This window comes from Brienomyrus brachyistius, chromosome 4 (assembly GCF_023856365.1).
Source record: "Brienomyrus brachyistius isolate T26 chromosome 4, BBRACH_0.4, whole genome shotgun sequence".
Taxonomy (NCBI): domain Eukaryota; kingdom Metazoa; phylum Chordata; class Actinopteri; order Osteoglossiformes; family Mormyridae; genus Brienomyrus; species Brienomyrus brachyistius.
In genome coordinates, this window is record NC_064536.1 from 23,771,153 (window position 1) to 23,790,479 (window position 19,327).

At 44.6% G+C, this 19,327-nt stretch overlaps 1 protein-coding gene across 6 annotated transcripts in view; it reads right to left on the bottom strand.

Annotated features, from left to right (window-relative positions):
- The window catches only part of pde1ca (phosphodiesterase 1C, calmodulin-dependent a), an 85,320-nt gene that overhangs the window by 40,279 nt on the left and 25,714 nt on the right, over nucleotides 1-19,327 (bottom strand). The window lies entirely within an intron of this gene.

The following is a 19,327-nucleotide window of genomic DNA, read 5'->3' on the forward strand; positions in this document are numbered from 1 at the left end:
CGAAGTGACTTTTGATTTTGCACCCTATAGGAATTTCCTCCAGCGAACCACGCAGCCATTTATTTGGGCGAAATTACACTGTAATTACAATAGATGTGTAATTAACTCTGGGCGACAGTAGCTGAAGCTGGCTGCTACTGTAATTACCGTAGCTGATTTAATGGCGAAGCACCGATTGCGTTTGTATGTGAGAGATGGGAGTAAGAGTGGGAGAGGGAGGGGTGCAATCGGAGAGGACAGGTGTCTCCCAGGCTGGGGGGGGTGGCCAGGGGGAAGATGTCATCACATGCAATTATAGCAGGCTAACATATTTAATTGGATTATTAATGCCATCGTCCTGATATTATTTGAGGACTGAGGAAGTGAGACGTTTGTATGTGTTTGTGTTTGTGCGTGACAGCCTCCCACCCCCACCCCCCCCGGCAGAGAGTTTCAGTTATTCCTGTTTAATCTCATCGAGGTCTCCGCAGTGTCAGGTAAAAGGCTGGAAGCTGAGGACCACATAACTGAAAAAGACAGCCTCATAAAAGCACCCCCCCCCCCTCGCCGCCCCACCTGGACCCTTTTGCAGCCCCCAGGATGAAAAAGATCATCTTGATAATTGATGTTCACATTAGTTGTGATTAAAGCGTTACAAATCACAGCGGGATTTATCTCTGGGCCTGTCAGCTGGAGTGGAGGTGATTGTTGCAAACCATCCAATATGACAGCCATTTAAACTTCCTTGTGAGGGCGCCACTTTGCGTTTTCGATATCGGACTGCATTGGGGCAGGGCTACCATACGTCCAGATTTCCCCGGACACGTCCATGTTTTGGGCCTCTGTCCGGAATCTGGGTTTGGCAGTTTGTCCGGGTTTAGCGCTGCAACCCGTATGAGGCAGTGCTGTAAGTTACAATAGAATACCAAGTTAAGGAAAAGACACCGATTTCCAATGTATGGCAGCCGCTCAGTATCATACAGTGTTTGCAAGGCTGGTGTACATGTTTATTTTAAGAATTAAATGAAGCACATCCCCACGTGTCACACTGTCATGAGTGATGTCATATTCCGGAAACCACCGGCACTATATTTTTGTTTCCGTGTGAACAGTTTAACAAACTTCATCATGTACATTATGTCAATTGTGTGTATACTTAAACGAGAGTTAACTGCAAAGGCCCATGTGCCCAGGCTTCCCTGTATGCATATTTTCATTTTACATGGTGCTTAGGGAAAGTTCATTATTTATGAAGGATGTCTCACCAAATATGTTAACCCTATGTTGGGGCAAAGTAGCCATCATCCCATCATCACCCAGCGAGTAGGATTCAGGATTTGGGAATAGGGAGCAGCTGGTTTTCAAATGGTGTGACCTCACATTTTTGGCATTGCATTTCCGGACCTGCAGGGGGCAGTACCAGCCCTTTATGCCCTTCGCTATTGTACAGGCACCATCATCTGCCCAGCAAGCTCCCTTCCTGAGTGTCCGAGGTGCAAATCTACCGCCGAGCAGCCACCAAATTCACAGGACTGCGACTTTGGAGGGCTGGGATGGCGGGTAGGGTGGGAGGTGGCCTAACGCCACCAGCGTGAGGCGCCGGTGTGGCGTGCTGCTGTCAGCGAGACACGTGGCACACTAAAACAACCAGTTTAACGGCCCTCTCGTGGCACATTAGCTCTAAACCCCTGACAACGAGGTGGTGCCGTTTCCATCTCAAAAGTCAGTAACAGAGAATTCAGGACCTGCAGGCAAACAGAGAGGTGTGTAAATGTGCAGGCAACATGCCTAAACAGAGAGATATGTGCCAGAACACCAATAAATACGACTCACAGCTGCCTGAGAGTCTGGCCCAGTGTAAATACACAAGGCAAATGACGGCGCTCCCACCGGCTGCTCAAGCCCAGGGGAAGCACTTACGGCATGGGTATGATCTGCAGCTAAGGGGTCCTCGGCATGGTACCCAATCAGGGACGGCAGAGGGAGTGCATTACAGAGATTGACAGCTACATTCGTCCTATCACATCCAAATTCCAGATTTTCTGCCGCTGGGTTTTGTCCTGGATTAACCTGCGAGACGCTTTCTTTTTCCATTGAAGGACGGACCAGTGATTGTTGCAAGATTTCTCTCACAGTGAGGAGCGGTGTGGGGGTGGGTGGGGGCTGGGGAGGGGGGGAGATAAAATTTGAGAGCACGTCAGGTCTAGGTGTATGAAAGCGTGAAATCCATCCATCTCAGGCAAAATGCAGCAATTTAACCCAAGTGCACATTGAGATAAATGAAGCCTTGGATTTGTTCAGAATAAGAAGCAGTTATGTCAAAATAAGGACTATAGTTCAAGGGCATATTTTGTTCTGGTAGACGCTGTTAATTGCTGCTTCACACTTATTAAATATCTGTGGATCGGAAATTCAGCATGAGGTTTATTCTAACTGGAAGGTCTTCGAAAATGGGGGGGGGGGGGGGGCGCTTAGAAATATTTATGTTATGACAATGACACAGACAGACAGTCACAGAATTAGGGAGGTCAGCATTCCTCCGTGTCTCGAAACTTATTAAAATTTCTAAGGAGGCGATGATCATGAAGCTGCCAGCTTGCCATTAGGGATCAGCAGAAACGATCATTCTCCTTATAATCACCGATTTATGAGTGGTGGCTCATTACATCAACAGGAAGTGAAGTCATTTAGGAAGCATGGTGCATGCTGCATGTGATCGAATGTGGGCAGCATGACTAGTGATAAGAATGACACATTTACACAATTAAGTGTTTGAAATAATATGAAAGTCTTCACATGACAGTGTGCAGTAACTCTAACTGGGGGGGGGGTGCACTTTTAACAGGGTGACATTGGAGGGGTCCTTGTGACGTGACCTCAAAGACTCGCTCGGCATCCTGAAAATGAACGATCGACACCCCCCGAATGTAAACAGGCGGTCGTCCATCATGGCTGTGTGACGGCCTGTGCTGAACCGGCAGATCGGCCATGACCCGCCTCTGGCAGCTGAAATGTCAGGGCCGTCAGGGGTGAAGGACACTGAAGGGGGGTGGAGGCGGCCTAGGACATGCTGATGGGGGGGGGGAGGGGGGTTCATATTACAAGGAGTCCAATGTACCAAACATGGACCTGCTGTGTTCAGAACCCCCTTCAACTTTCACAGGAAGCATTTCAGCGAGCTTCTTCGGAGCGTCACCAGTGATCTCTTAGGCAGGGAGCCTCCCAAAAAGGCTTTATTATAATGTAGCGGGTTAGAACACTGTGCCTGTGATCAGAGGGTTTTCGGTTCAAATCCCAGAGTCAGCAGAGTGATTTTTACCATTGGGCCCTTGCAAAAGCTCCTTAACCTCAAACTTCTCCTGGCACTGCATTCTGAAAAAAAGTCACTTTGGGATAAAAGTGTCTGCTAAGTAAATTAGTGTAAAAATGTAAATGTAAAAAAGCAGTTTGGAATGTGTTGGAATGCAGTTTGTGGTTTTGTGCTGGATGCTACCAGGGTCCCTGCTTCTCTCCTTTGAACAATCTGACCCTTAAACAACGCCGTCCCGCCGCTGGATGTAGCATCAGAATCTGCACCTGCCCATCGCTCAGCGGGGGTATTAACCTGCTGACAAACAGGAGGGGGGCAGCTGGTCCGTGTCGTACGTCACACCGTTTGGCACGGGGCATCCCGTGTCCTGACCCAATGTAACGGGGCAAGCGGATCTTCCGCGCCTTTGACAGGCTTTCCGGGAGAACCGTGCCGACACGCTCCAGCAGCCAAAACGGACGGGGGTGGAGGGAAGGGGGCTTATTAAATATTCACACGCCTATTCTGCATGGAAACAACTTGCTGGCACCTTGTGAATTTAAATTGAAAATGTTAATTGGTGGAGGATTGAAATCTTTGGTCTCCTGCCCCCACCTGCAGCAGAAACACACACACTTACAGTTAGAAGCCGATGGAGCCTCTCGGCCCTCATACGCCGATCCTGTTTCACAGTCAGGAAGCTGGTTCCCACACAGTGGCGGGAGGGGGGGGGGGGGAGTTGGGGCAGGGTCAGGGCTGTGACCAGCTTCCCAAGCCCCTCAGACTTTCCTCCACATGGTTATATTACAGAAATCACAGAGGGAATGGGGAAGTCAGGGACACGTCAATGGGGGGCTGGCCGGGGAAGGGGGGGGGGGGGGGGCTGCATTACAGCTTACTTTACTGAGAAGCCCCTGTTCTTATATCTGCAGTTCCTGCCCCTACCATAAGGGGCATAACTCCCATCTCTCAGGAATGAAACGGAACAGAAATGCTGAGTGTTACAGTAGCCCAAGTAAACTCTGTCAGCACAGGGGCAGGAACTGTCAGCGTAATTTCAACTCTAGCCAGGAAGCCAAGGGCAGTAACTGATCTTAGCTGACACTGTTATTGGGGATGGGCTTACACAAGTTCTAATTTGTCACGCAGCTGGATGTGTGTCTGGATCAGGGCAGGGAAGCAAGTTTCGCAGTAGCGGGGATGAACCCTCGACCTTCCGGTGCTGTTGTAACATCCTTCATCTCTCCTTTCTTCTTTCTAACTTCTAATCTGCTCTTATGTTTTGTGGGACTTGGGGGGGGGGGGGACCAGCTGCAGCCAACAGCGACACAGCCAGTGACGGTGACCCCGGGTGACGATTTCAATGGGCGTGACAGCGCAACGATTAGAGGCCATCACCGACAACTAATGCAGATGGGGAGGATGGGGGTGGTTGGAGGGGGCTACTTGGGGGTGCCGGCAGAGGGGAGTAATTTACAAATTAATCTCAGAATTCCCTGCGGCTATTTTGGAAGGTATTGTTCATCCCTGTGTTGATACCATCTTCGAGAGAGTTCTAGAGAGCAGTGTGATGGAGAGGTAGATGATTGGTCAGGGGGGAAACCTCAAGCTCCACCCATTTATACCTTTTTTTACACCATAGGACCACATCCCACTCTGTCTATTCTCTCTCTTGTTCTCTGATAATTTTCACATTCTCAAGGTATGGTCACACTAGCATGAAAAAAAATATCCCCCTCTCTTTCAGTTCTCCTCTAGCCACTGTAGGCGACAAGCAGAAAATTAACTTTCGGCAGTGGAGCTGATTCGCAGGACATCTTCGCTGCGAGTTCATTTAAATGAACTCTGACCTGCAATTCTGCATAGCTGAACCAATCTGGTGTGGTGTGGGCGGGGCTGACTGCTCACTTCACTCATTATCATAGCTGTACCTGGCCATCTTACCCTTTTTGATTGCAAGCTGCCTGCATATAAAATATCACAAAATAAACAAAATAGACTAATGCCTGGCTGGCAGTAAGCATTCAGACAGGGCTTGAGGGTATGACTAAAAGCATAATTCCAATACATTTCATAACCAAGGCTTCATATAACTGGCATGGAAGTATGCATTAGTGCTATAAAGGGTTAAATGTGGTAGTAATTTCTTATCATATACTGTACTTTTTAATGCACATTTGCACTGCTATGACAAGAAAGTTTTGTAATAATAAAAATAAACTGTTGGATAAGATCTTAAATACAGGTTATGTCAATCCCTGTTCATAACACATCACTATCTAGCATGCCCACGAATCTTGCCATATATATTTTCAGGATATCTTGGCAGCGAGGTGTCATGATAAATTTTGCTGAATGAAAATATCGTGGTATACCTAAACTACAGCAGCATCCTGCCATGGCCATTTTTGTTCAACTCTATGAAGATACCGAGTGACTGCTAGTGACTGTACCTTCACTGTTCTCTCATAATTCTCAGCTTTTGTTACAATCATCCAGTAAGAAAGTCCAAGATTTTGCCCTGTATGTGTGCTGTGATGTTTCTTGATCTTTTGATGACAGTTTCTGCGTTCAGACCTGAGGCCAGCCGTCTGAAAACCGTCAGGGAGAGTTTGTGTACGTGTCCCACATCGAGGGATGCGACCGGCTTCCCGGCAGGACAGCTTGGGACTCGAGCTGCCTCTCGTGGAATGTTTACCAGATCCGCGTCCATACACGTTTTTCCGTGTAAATATTTAGACGATGCTGGGCCGGAAGTCAGGGAGCGTAAATATGCACATTCACCCAAGCAAGCCTCAACGGAACAGAAAGAGGACAGGGCTGGGAACAGTTAGGAAATGTTCTATTGCAGTTACGGCAGCCCAGGAGATCCAGCGGGATTTAAACTCCTGCCAACAACAAGACCGTGACCCCTCTTCCCCCCCGAATCCCAGCCCCCGCCCCCAGTCCCAGGGCTCACAACCTTATCGCGCATCCATGAGAAATATGCAAACAGTGAATATAAGCAGGAGCATTCTTATGCGGTCTGTCCGACTCACAGCCCAATCTGATTATCGTCTCCTGCAGACTGATCCCATCAGGCCTGTAACTGAAAATTATATATTTAAAAAGTCAAAAGACATTCTGTAAGAGTGTATTTCCATCCATCCATCCATCCATCCATCCATATTTTAACTGTTTGTCCTTGTCAATGTCGAGTCAATTTGTTTCTATTTGCACGAAGATATTTCAGTATAAAAAAAATTAAACACACGATTATTCTTATTAAATTAATTGATATATTGAGGTCAACGGTTAGTAATTAGATAAAATCAGGGCAGCCCATCTGCACACATGTTAATTATGCAATTAATCAATTAGCATTGATCCTGACAGCATCAAGTGATTATCTGAATCAGTTCACTGCTTTCTGCTATAAGTCAATGAAGGAATAATGCTGATGAATCACACACAGCCACAAACCAACCAAAAGGTCTTCCGATCCGTGAAGCGTAAATTGACCCCACCCCCTGATAGAGAATCACAGCCTTTCCTCTATTTAAGTGACACCTTTTTTATGACACAGTGTCAGGCAGATCACATGATTAGACAGTGCTGGTGAATGACAAGCGGAGCCCACGATGCACCAACTGTTAGTCGTAGCTGTAATTGGCAGGCTTGAGCACAGTGGGCGATTCACACATCCTTCACAAGGCGTATCCCTCCACCCTGCTCACAATCATATAGGGCCACACACATTTTACATATAAAACTGTAATGCATTTGTAATATGTAACTATAATTATATGATGAGGGGGTGCCTAGGTCAAAGTGACACTTCGTCACTCTGGATATCCAGAGACAGACGGTGAAGCCAGTTGTTGAACAAAGGAGCGTCATTGATCATGGTGAGAGGTAGAGATCAGAGTCATATGCCCAGGGGACCTGAGGCAAACTTCGCCTTCCTTTACAATTGACCACTGGTGGCCAGATCTATCAGCGCTATCAGCGAGATAGGCAGCAGGGTGGCAAAGCAATCTACAACCGGAGCGATTTGCATTTTTCTCGCTTTGTCAGAGACGCTCTGAGTCAGCAGATGGTTAAGTCGGTATTGTTTGAAGAGGGATGAAATACCATCAGTCCATAATGTTAGATGCTGTCTGGGAAAGTGACACAGAAGAGACGTCATCTGACTTGACCCTGGGTTTCCTATTGGTTATCGAGGTTTTTAACCTTGTTCGACCTTAAATGTTCAGAGTCTGCTGTTTACGGTGTATTGAAATACCTTCACGACGAAAAAAGGTTTACAAATGATCCATCTTCTGCGAGAAGATCCACTGAAATTAACTGAGCGGGGGTGAGAAACTCCAGCTAGGTTTTAGGGTAGATTTTAATTAACTTCTTTAATTAATTCACACCTTTAAGAAGCAGGTTTGGTGGCCCCCCGCTCTTTGCATATAACACACCTCTCTCTGTGTCTTTTAAATGCATGAAGAAGACGTGAACATGTCCTGAAAGTGTTGTGGCATCATAGCCAGAAGGTTATTGGATCAAGCCCTGAGACTGGAGTGAGGTTAAACAGGAATTCGCTTTCAGAGAAGCAGTGGCTGTAAGAAGGACCAACCGCTCTAACCAGGATGTTGTCATTGGGCTATCAAGTCAGTTCCACTCTCCACAGGCTCCAGAAGATACATTCATCTCTCTCTGCCTTGCGGCTATGAGAACAGGCTCTGTCGGGCAACAACAGGACAAATGAGCCTTCAGCTCACAATGGGGGAGGGTTTACTGCACCCCAAAGGTAATCAATAAACTATCTAATAGGAGGTAGGTGTTGAGTGACAGCTGAGAATAATCCCATCCAGCCTGGGCACTGAATCACTACCACCAGGAATTCATCTTATAAATATATACCACCATTAGGAGCTCGTATATAAATCTTACATATAAATATGTGCATATATCACATCTTTAATAATAGCTCCCTAACTTCAGACCTGTAACACTAATCGATCAGTGCAATTGATTTTCCCGAAGTACACCACCATTAGATTTGTTGATTCACAATGTGTATATTAGTTTGGTGTTTCTCACTGTTTAATGCTTGAGTTATTTCTTACTGTTTAGTACTTCAGTGTATTGTTTACAGCTGATGAATTATTGCTTGGTTTAATACCTGTTTATTGATTAATGCCTGGGCTGCATCCTTACTGCTTAATGTGTAGTGTTTAATATTTGTTTGCTGTTTAATACTTGAGGTTCTGCTTACTGTTACTGTTTAATACCAATAATGGTTACATGTTACTGGTCTTTGCTAGTCATAGATGGCTGCTCTGGATTAGAGCTCAGGCGAGGTCATGAGTAAAAGGTAAAAGGTCAAACAGAAGTTTCTTTTTTTCAAGGCTGCTTCCCAACAAGACCCTCAGTGTTGTAGGACTCGAGTCTGGCCTTGATCTTGTGACCAATTTCCAGACTCCTTTTTCACTTACTCTGGGTGCATATATGTGCTTGACCATCATCGATGTCACCTTCCATTGCCAATATACAGGTCCAATACCCAAAAACAGAAGTACAGAGGACAGTAAAAATCCCTGGATGTTATTCCTGCCCAGTCCCAAATATCAAGGATGCATCAGTTGCATCCTCACCAACGAGAACAATCCCGTGATTCATTGCATCCCAAGTTCGTTCTTTGGAGTCAAGTTAGCAAGAACGTTCTTGCCAAGAACACAAGTACAATTTTTGCATTTTTAGTATTAAGAAACCTTGGCCTTGTCTCAGAATAGAAAGCGTTTCTATTTAGTCTTGAAGTGGTCTTGGACTAGGGCGATTATGGTTGTGACTTGTAATTTTACACCGAGACGCAAGTCTTCTTTTCACCACAGTGACTATAAAACTCAGACAGTCAAAAAATTAGAAACTTCAATAAACTGTCGATTTTGAAATGAAATGTTGAACATTTTGATAGCACACATCAGCCTGTTCCATCACAGAAACTACTGCAATTCCAACTAATTATATGGTAGTTCTCATAAGAATGTAGAACCTACGAACAAAAAGGGACAACAACAGACGTGAGTGGTGTCATGGGACTTTGGCAATCTATGATACTGGTGCTGCGTGTTGTAAACTCCTCCGAGATCTTGCACCAACTAAAACTGGAGATACTACAAATTTATTTCAACACGTGAAGCATTGCCATCGAGTAGAACATAGAGAATGCAAGCAACTATAATCAAAGATACCATCAGTAAGTGCTTCTCTTTCAATCCGAAGCAATATGGGACAAATCATGTCCTTCACTGGTTCAAAATGGGATGCAGCATCCTGTCCTTCAATACAACATGGCATCTCTACCAGCCATGTGAAACTTGCCACCTGAACGAGTAGCAAGGCAATCAGAGTAGGGTGACCAGACAGTCCATGTCAGGGAGGACACTATGAGCTAGGACAGCTCTTAATGTGAAACAACTGGATGAGTCCCTCAATCAAGTAAACAAACCAGTCAAAGAACAAGATGAACTGAACTATTTAGCCAAGCACAGAAGCCTTTCAGTTTAAACAAAGTTTATAAAACTCAAAGTAGCTGAAAGGGTCCTCCCTGACATGGATTATTTGGGCACACTAAGTCACACACAAAAAAAAATTTATAAGCAACAAACCATACTGTCTGTGTATTATAAGTATTGGACTCTGCGACAAAAAAAAGTTAATTTTTTTTGTAAGATTTATTTATTAAAATTATATTTCAGTTTGTAGTTCTTTCAATTTGTTGTCTTTTTTATATACTGAATCCAATTAAAGGAAATCCCAAGGGAGTCAGTAACAGCGCCTTGGAATAAAGAAATAATTACTTGAATTATATTATGATATATTATGATAATTAATGAAAAATATTGCAATAAAAATATTTTACCATATTGTCCTGTCATACCATAGTCATAAACTTTCTCATTTCTGTAGTCTTCTTGAAATAATGATACCAGTTAATTGTCATACCCTGCTCGTACTATCCTCGTGTGTGCCACGCCCCCGATTATCCAAGTGTGCGTCCCTGATCGTACCCAGCTGTGTCTTGTTATTTTGATTGATCCTGTCCTTTTAAGTCCATGTCTTGCCTGAGTCCTTCGTCCGTCATTGATGTCAGTCAATGTCAGTATTCCGTCTCGTCTTGCTTCCAATAAATCCCCGTTTACCCCTGTCGTTGCCTGCCTTGCCTGCTCCTTGCCCGCTCTCCTGCCTGAGCGATCACCCGTGCTACGGCGATCATGACATTAATAAAATAAAAAAATATATTATTCAGCCTCACTGTACAGTAAAACATCCTATTGCGAGCATAATTCGTCCCAGAAACGTGCTCATAATCCAAAGAATTTGTATATCAAAGCGAATTTTCCCATTAGAAATAATGGAAACTCAGATGATTCCACAATCCAAAAATATTTATATAAAAATTACAAATTACAAAATATGAAGTAAAAATACATAAAACAAATTAACCTGCACTTTACCTTTGAGAAGAATCATGGATGGTGTGAGGGAGACGAGAGAGAGGAGAAGAGGAGGGTTATTTTGTAGGATGACTTTCACTATAACTAACGGAATCACTGCTATCTGTTGGCTCACTGGAATATTTTTCTTTTTGTGTGACTTTAACAAGGAACCTATCCAATGACAGACGCTTTTTTCTCCTTTTCGATTTTGCGGAAATGTGGACATTGCATTGTCCTTAAACCGATTCATTACTCGCACTGCTATGCCCTTATTCGGGTGGTGTTTTTCTACTAAATTTTGACTATATGAATGTGGCACACTGACTGAGACTGAACATGGGAGACTATTACCCACAAACCCGCAGTGATAGAGCGAGAAGAACCATCAGCTCAGTTGTGATCACGTGACGCTCAGCAGACAAAGCGTATACTTAATACTCGTATTGCAAGACCTTGCTTGTTAAAATTTATTTTTTTTAAATTGCTCGTCTTGCAAAAGACTTGCAAACCAAGTTACTCGCAATACAAGGTTTGACTGTATTGGCTTTCTTGTATTTTTATTTAATTTAACTTTACCTGTTTTAAGTTCTACGCTACTTTGGAAAGTTTTTCTTTTGTTCTAAATAGTTATGGCCTATACTGTATATTACTGAAAAAATAAAATGTTGTGTCCCGCCCTGAACGAACACGGGATGTGATCAGTGCCATAACTCCAGTCTTGGCAAATTGGAATAGGCTTCAATTTCAGTTCAAACATTTAAGGTCATTAAAGAAGTTATGCAAAAATAGGCTGTAAGGACAAGGCATGTGTGCACTTAAGCACCATTAGACCCTAATTACAGCGTGTGCTAGAAGTGTTATTTTACATTTCAAATAAACAGCTCACATAACTAATGAAAATTCACTTTGAATTATTTTTAACTAGAATCCTTATAAACAGCTTTTTCACATCTTTCCCCTTGATGAGTTGCTCACATAAAAATTTATCAGGGTATCGGTGGTATAGTGTTGGATATTTATGATTAAATACTAATGTTTGAGATCAAAGGATTGCCATGCTTAACTATATTGTGATTTGCTTTTAACTATTACAGTAGCACTATTAGATGATAATAGTAAAAACTATAAGAACAATCATGGTTTCAAAAATTCACTTTATTTTTTCCAGTCTTGGTTTTAACTCAGTGGTCTTGATTTGATCTTGACTCCCCTGAAGTTTTGGACTCAGATTTTACCCTTTTATATCTTGAATCAGACTTGATATAGGTCATGTCATCCCCATTATTACTGACCCTCTCGGGAGTCACAGTGAGAACACCGGCCCGGCTTTAGCAGAGATGCCTACCCCTTCTGCTCACAGCTACGGCCCAACATTAGATGTTCCAAGGAACTGAATGAGGAGCTTAGGAGAAGCCATCCGTTTATCCACTGAGGGAGTGAACGACAGGAAGCGTAAATCATGCCTGTGCCTATCAGCAGTGATCAAACAGTCCCAGGTTCTTAACGGGCTGAGGACCATCTACTACTTTACCGAAGTGTCCCCTGATATCACCTGTCATCACTGCACGCTGAGACAGCATCCATCCATCCATCCCTCCGGAGGGGGTATACAGTAGATGAGGGAAAGCTGGGAATGCAAGGCTCTTTGAGCTCAGACTTTCGGTCCTGGATGAGTTCTGGGCACCAGGGGGACATAATTCATAAGGAGAGACCAATCATTTCATTTGCCTATAATATGTTTTGGATGGGTGAGTGACAGAGGATGACAGAGGATGGGCCACTGCAGGGACCAATCAGCTGGCCCCGCCCATGTATATGGCCTGTGTGCGCACAAACCTGAATGGTGAAAGAATTTAGCATTTACAAAAGAAAAGGTGGATTAATTTATTTCAATTTCTAATATAGTTAGGTTTTAATGAACTGTATTTCTCTAATATCATGAAATATATTTGTAAAATTTACAAAAATGAAAAAGACCATCAATGGCCATCTTTCCTTTGGGGCGGATCCCACTGCACCAGGTCTTGTACATTTGGTACTTCGAGAAGAACCTCTCCTGCATCTGCTGGTCATCCAGCCTCATTCCTCCTATCACATCAAGCCTAAGGAAGTCCTCTGTGGCCCCCCCAGCATACATACCCTCCTTCCAAAGTCTCACCTTTCCATCCCACGACTCCTAAGCCCCCCCTCTCCCTACCTACATGAAGGCTTATCCACTACAAAAGGTTATTGACCATTACGGCTCAACAAAAAACAAATAGCAGAAACTTTAACAACCCATTGCATGGAGATAAAATACTCTTACATCTCAGGAGGAATGGGGTGAAATGAAAGCAGCCCCTAGAACAAAAGTACTGTGAGATCGAGGGATTTCAGGTGAACACCCCCCCCCCACACACACACACACACTCCCATCCGCCCCCAAGGAGATCATTCAACCCATTTTGAGCTGAGACGAAAAACTCAGCAAAAGCAATTTCCCCCCTTTTTTGGGGTGACATCGTTATCTCATTATCTTCCTTAATTATCCCATTAATGATCAGGTGCATCCTCTGTGATTCACCACGTATAAACAAGAGTGATCGACTGCTTCCCCCCCAAAGGATGTAAGTGGGAGATGTGATATATCTGACTGCCGTCAAGGTCAGTCATGAACCTGATTGAGAAAAGCCATGAATTGTGACTGGGGAGGGTGCTTTCCTTTTATCAAGGCAGGCTAACGAGTTTGCTCAGATAGCAGCCGCAATGCTGCAGCCCCCATCTGTTGTGGGCTTGCTTGCTGGAGTTTGAGTAGAGAGGCTTCTTAAGACTTCCCCTGGGCTTCCAATCAAACAGAGACTGTAAATCCCCCCCCCCAAAACCCAACTGTGACTGGCATCCCATCTCTACCCGCATCTCCCTTTCTCAATTTCTGGTGTCACGATGGCAGATTGCCTCAGTAGCTCGCTGCGACTCCCTTCGGCGAGTCCAAGGCGACGATGACTCATCGCTGTTTGCTCGAGAATTCCCACAAGAGCCTTTGCTTTCCTCAATAAATCTCCAATAATTCTCTTGACTGTACATTTCCTTAGCATGGCTATAGCCTGAAGGGGGAGCTGTGACTCAGTGGGCAGTACGGTTGCCAGAGTTGAGGTTTAATATTCCAGCCCGACTCTGGGTGTGTTGGCTTTGAGAATTTCCTCCAGTTCTACAAGTTTTCCCCCAGGTTCTTTGGTTTCCAAAAACAGGAGACTAGGTGAGCATCGTCTCTAAATTGCCCATAGGGTATGCGTGATGTCTGTAGTGGTTGGGCATCTCATCCAGATACTTTTCCTGCCTTTAGCTCTGGATTCCATGTATTAGATAAGTGTTTGGAAGATAAACAGATGTTTCTGTCCTAAAGGCTACATCTTCTAGTGTCGGTCCAACAGGAAATGCAGAGCTATGAGTTTCTGTGGATGGGATTGTCTGCTAAGCAGCCATTAGGCAGGGTAAGCTGTAGTGAACGTAAGCTAACAAACACCGTGTCAAACGGCTGCGAACCACTTAAGCTATAGAGATGAAAGACTAATCTCTCTTCATCCATGCTGTTGTACACAGCTTTCGACTGCGCTGTCGTATCACACTCATATTTCATCTCTAATTACCCCCATGGGACGACGTTTGAGTTATGCTAAGTGGAGACGATAAACAGGATTCCCCAAGCAGGACCAACCCCAGTTTGGGACGGCAGGTCTGCAGGTCTTCGGTCGATCAGTCGGACATGAGTCAGAAGTCAGGTCTCAGAAGCGAATTCCAGCTGGGTGGTCCAGGTTAATCTAATCAGCACCAAAGCCCACACTCACGCCAATTGAATCCCCCGACCACACCATGACTGGTTTCCTCACTGATTCCAGATTGATTTTCAAACACAAAGGCAATATGATGACATAGCAAACAGACTTAGTGGAATTTGGCTAGCTCTCTGCATCTGTATAAAGTGGATTAGAAAGAGGCTGGCAGGAACAGAAAGTGTGTGCCAGAGGGGATACGATTCGGATCTCACAGGAGGGATTTACAGAGGCTGAGGTTAGGGCTGTATGTAAAGAAAACCAGGCTACACAAATAATAGCAGTGCGACAGGTTTAGCAGGTCTCAGAAATGTCTCCTGTCTCCAACTGCATCTGACTTCAAATGAGCATATTATACGTGACGCATTCTACGTCAAACATGGCTTAATATCCACCCAGGTCTTACAATCCCACGCAGGTGCTCCATCTTTGAAAATGTCCAACAGCTGGACACCTCCGGAGTTGGGGGATTGATTCATCTAAGTTAGCATGTTCTTCCTGCGTTTGTCAGACTTTCCTCCAGCAGTCCAGAACCATTCACTGGAATTAGTGTCCCTAAATTTCCCACAGTGGGTGTGTGTGTCCAGCATTGGACAGCCATCTTGTCCAGGGTGTCCCCCTGCCTCGTGCCCTATGCTTCCTGGAAAGGCTCCAGGCCCACAGCGACCCTGAATGGGTTATTTTGGATGGATGGATGGATGGATGGATGCAGGGGTGGATTAATGGGCTATCATAGGCTACAGCCTAGGGCTCCGGGAAACATAAATAATAGCTAGTTAAATTGGCAGCATATGGGTGTCCATGCTGAACAGCCCAGGGCCCTCAGATAAGTTAATCTGCCCCTGGATGGATGTTTGGATGGATGAATGGATGGATGCAGTGGGAGAATAATGTATAGGTTCTCCTAGGCTATAGCCTCGAGCTCCACCTCGGGAAAACTCAACAGTTATCAACAACTTTTGATTGTCCATGCTGGTGTCAGACTAGGACCCTCAGATAAGTAAATCCGCCCTGAATGGATGGATGGATGTACGGATGGAGCACAATATGAAAGCTGCCTGAGATGACCTCTGAGTCACTTCCCTGGCCCTTGCACCCCCACCCCCGCAGAGCGAGCGGTCTGTCATTGGTCACATTGGTGACAGATTGTTTGTGTGTGTCACATGCAAAAGGCCACCAGAGAACAGACGGCTGAACAGGGCATCGCACATGACCTCATTCTGGGACAGAACAACGCCCTCAGTGTCTTGGGACCCAGTCGGACGGTTTGGGGGAGGTCTCCAGCAGGTGAGACTTGGGGGGGGGGAGGGGGGCGAAAGCCTGTACATATTCCTGCAGATGTTCTTGGTGATGACGGTGTGATATAGCCAGACAGGAAATCAGTCCCACCCCACTCCCTGACTATCTGGCTGGGATGAAACACAAACCAGCTGCGAAACTGGGGCTGAGGGGCAGCAGAGGACTGGATGCGAGTGCCGGGGGCTTTCGAATAAACCATGTGATTGTCTGAAATCCCATCGATGTGGGCTTGTTTTTAAACTCCGTACAGCTACACTGGTTTTCGGTTTGGCATGCTGGATCGTGACGTCACATGACAGGGTGTGTCCAATCAGCTGAAGGCCCGGCCTTTTAGAGGACCGCTGGGAAAAAACGCAGGCTCTGAGCTGCTTTTTCATTTTGCAATAGCAGCTCTCCATGACCATATGGTCCAGGACGCCCCCAGTCGCCCCCTCCTGGTGAATCAAATTTATTTAAACAAAAGGAACCGCTGTGCGTCTCCTCCAATCACCATGCTTCCTGCAAAGGGCAAAATCTGTATCGGACGGCTAAGCGAGCCGCTTCCACCATTATCCAGCCTTTCGTGCTCACTTTGATGCAGCTCTGCATTGAATAAACAGGGACCTGTTTGTAAAGCCGCATGAAAAGTACAACAGCGGCCGTGCTTTCCTGCTGATCAGCTCCGCTGTCTTTACTGTGTCACTCGCAAGGTCTTTAAGAGATTGTATTTCCTGCCAAGTTTTTTTCCCTCTCTCAGGACCTGTCAGCTTGCAGAAAATATTTGGCATAATCAGGAAAAAAAATGTGTGAGTGTTTCTAAGGGAATTGAGTATGTGCTTAGGGAAGCACTACTCCAGTATTACATCTATGGAGTAATAAGTGGGGAGATTTTTGACAGTAATTTGAAAGTTTTGTTGAAAGTTTGGCAAGACCATCCTGTCCTGTCTTTGTTCCTTTCAGCCTGTGAAGTCTGAAAAGCACCCAAACAACCCAGGAAGGTCGCTGTTCTCATCAACACTCTCCAGTAGAGTTGGGTACAGGCAGTATCACCACAGACTGCAAACAAAGATCTGCAGATCGCTGTTTATCCGTAATCTTTATATGTTTACAGTCAGAAGTTAAAAAAAAAGACATTTAAAAATCAACTTTATCTCCCTATATCCACATCACAGTCTAGCTGGTCTGTACTTTAACTATGTGTAACAGCAGCATATCCTGGGTCTCTCACACACACACACTTTTGTATTCATATCTTTGTGGGGACCATCCATTCATTTCTATGAGCATAACCCTAATCCCAGCAATGCCAACCTTAACCCCTACCCAGCCCTAACCTTAACCACAATAAACCAAACAAAGTATGAGACTTTTGGCATTTTTACTTTTTTGATTGCATTCACAGATCTTTGAAACATGGTCCCCACAACATCAAAATAACAGGTCTTTATTACATTATGGGGATCATTTGGTCCCCACAATGTCACAATGTAATATAAAAATAATACACACACACACACAGGGTTTGTGCAGCTGACCAACCCTTCACTTGACTCGTCCTGGGGGTCTACAGTCCTCCACCATCCAGGTTCTACACTGCCCCTGACTATGCATGGTCTATGCATGGTCTACCCCCCCCCCCCCTTCTCGTCGAACACTACTCATCTGCCAGTCTAGAAACACCCAAAACTTTACCCCTCCCCCCACTGCCACTGCCACAGACACACAAACACACTCAAACATTGATCATTCAACACTCAAAAAGTCGCAAAAAAAGTGATGCTTTCAGGAATTGAAAACCCTTTCATTTAGCCCTGCAGGACAAGGAACTCTGTTTAGAGTTGGCTGTGTATTTATGTATCTGTGTTCCAGAACCTTTTTCCAGAACCAGGAACTTTCATCTCGTTCATACTGCAGGTACTCCGCCCAATTTTAGTTCCTCAAAGGCGGTTCCAGAACCCTTTTTAGCACCTACTCAATAGAGCGTACTTTTCATTTGAACAAGAACTACTGGGGAGGAGCTTACAGAGTTGTAGCTGGTTGGCTGACCACAAGCACTGCTGCTTACTTCGAAGTTACTCCCCACGGAAGTGCATGGAAAAGAGATACAATTAGTTGACCAAAAATTGAGCAGATGGAATTGTTTTATGGAATTGTTTTTTGTACTTAAGTTACATTTAATGAGTTTGTTTGCATCTCCATATTTCTGATAACCAACATACTTTTACCTACTATTGCCAGTGCAATATGAGTGCTGGTGGTGAATCTTGCCAGCGGAATGCTACACTGTTTTTCATTCTGTGAAACTGAAAGGTCAATCTGCCAGCCGTATTTAATAATGAAATATAAACATGTTGTGTATGAATAAAATATTAATAAAAGGCTGTGTCCTGCTTTGATCACTCCTCCTCAATAACTAACAAATAATTTAACAAAATAACTTGCTCATTTTCCATTGCTTTTGGGGTGGTGGTGTAGTTTCAAATTGTGTGTGAAGTTTAATCTACAAGCTTTTTGTGTCTCCCATGCTTATTTAGCATAAAGGTGTCAGTTCTGTTGTGTGATGTAAAAGCGACACATGTACGTGGCCAGGAGCTTCAAAAGTTCCTGGTCAAAACAGCCTAGGAACCAGGAACCAGTAACCAGGCACCAGGTTTCGGAATTTTGGTAGGAAAGTGCCTCGTATGTGCCACTCTGCTGCCTGTCTCGTGGTATGTTGAATTTTCATATTCCCTATCAGGTGCCTTATTTCAGGCCCTTAGTTATGACACCAGCACAGAATCCTTCCCCCCCAGAGACACGTCACAGATATCCCAGACGTCAGGCCTCAGGACCTCCTATAGCCATCAATCTCCAGTCACTTTACTTGACAAACTTGTGACTCGAAGCTTGTTTCGTCGAGCAAGCGGCAGTACTGAGTGATTCCACCAAGCCACAGAATAAATAGGAGTAAATGACAGCCCTGGCCAGCTATATTAAGTAGCGATTCTCTGTGACAAGCTTCAGAACATGTAAGATGCTCCGTCAGTCTCAGCTTCGTGCCTTCGGACAACGCAAGTAAATAACAGGGGCATGAAGTTACTGACAAGAAATCAATAAAAGGGAGGAGCAGTACACAGCTAAGTATCTTGCAATCTTAAGATATGCAGTGGAATAAGCAGTGTGTTATTTGAGTACTTTGACTCATACAGGACTCATAAAGATACATAACTGAATTTTCTGAATACTCATAAAGGTACACAGCTGAACTTTCTGAATACTCATAAAGATACATAACTGAACATTCTGAATACTCATAAAGGTGCACAGCTGAACTTTCTGAATACTCATAAAGGTGCACAGCTGAACTTTCTGAATACTCATAAAGGTGCACAGCTGAACTTTCTGAATACTCATAAAGGTACACAGCTGAACTTTCTGAATACTCATAAAGGTACACAGCTGAACTTTCTGAATACTCATAAAGATACATAACTGAACTTTCTGAATACTCATAAAGGTACACA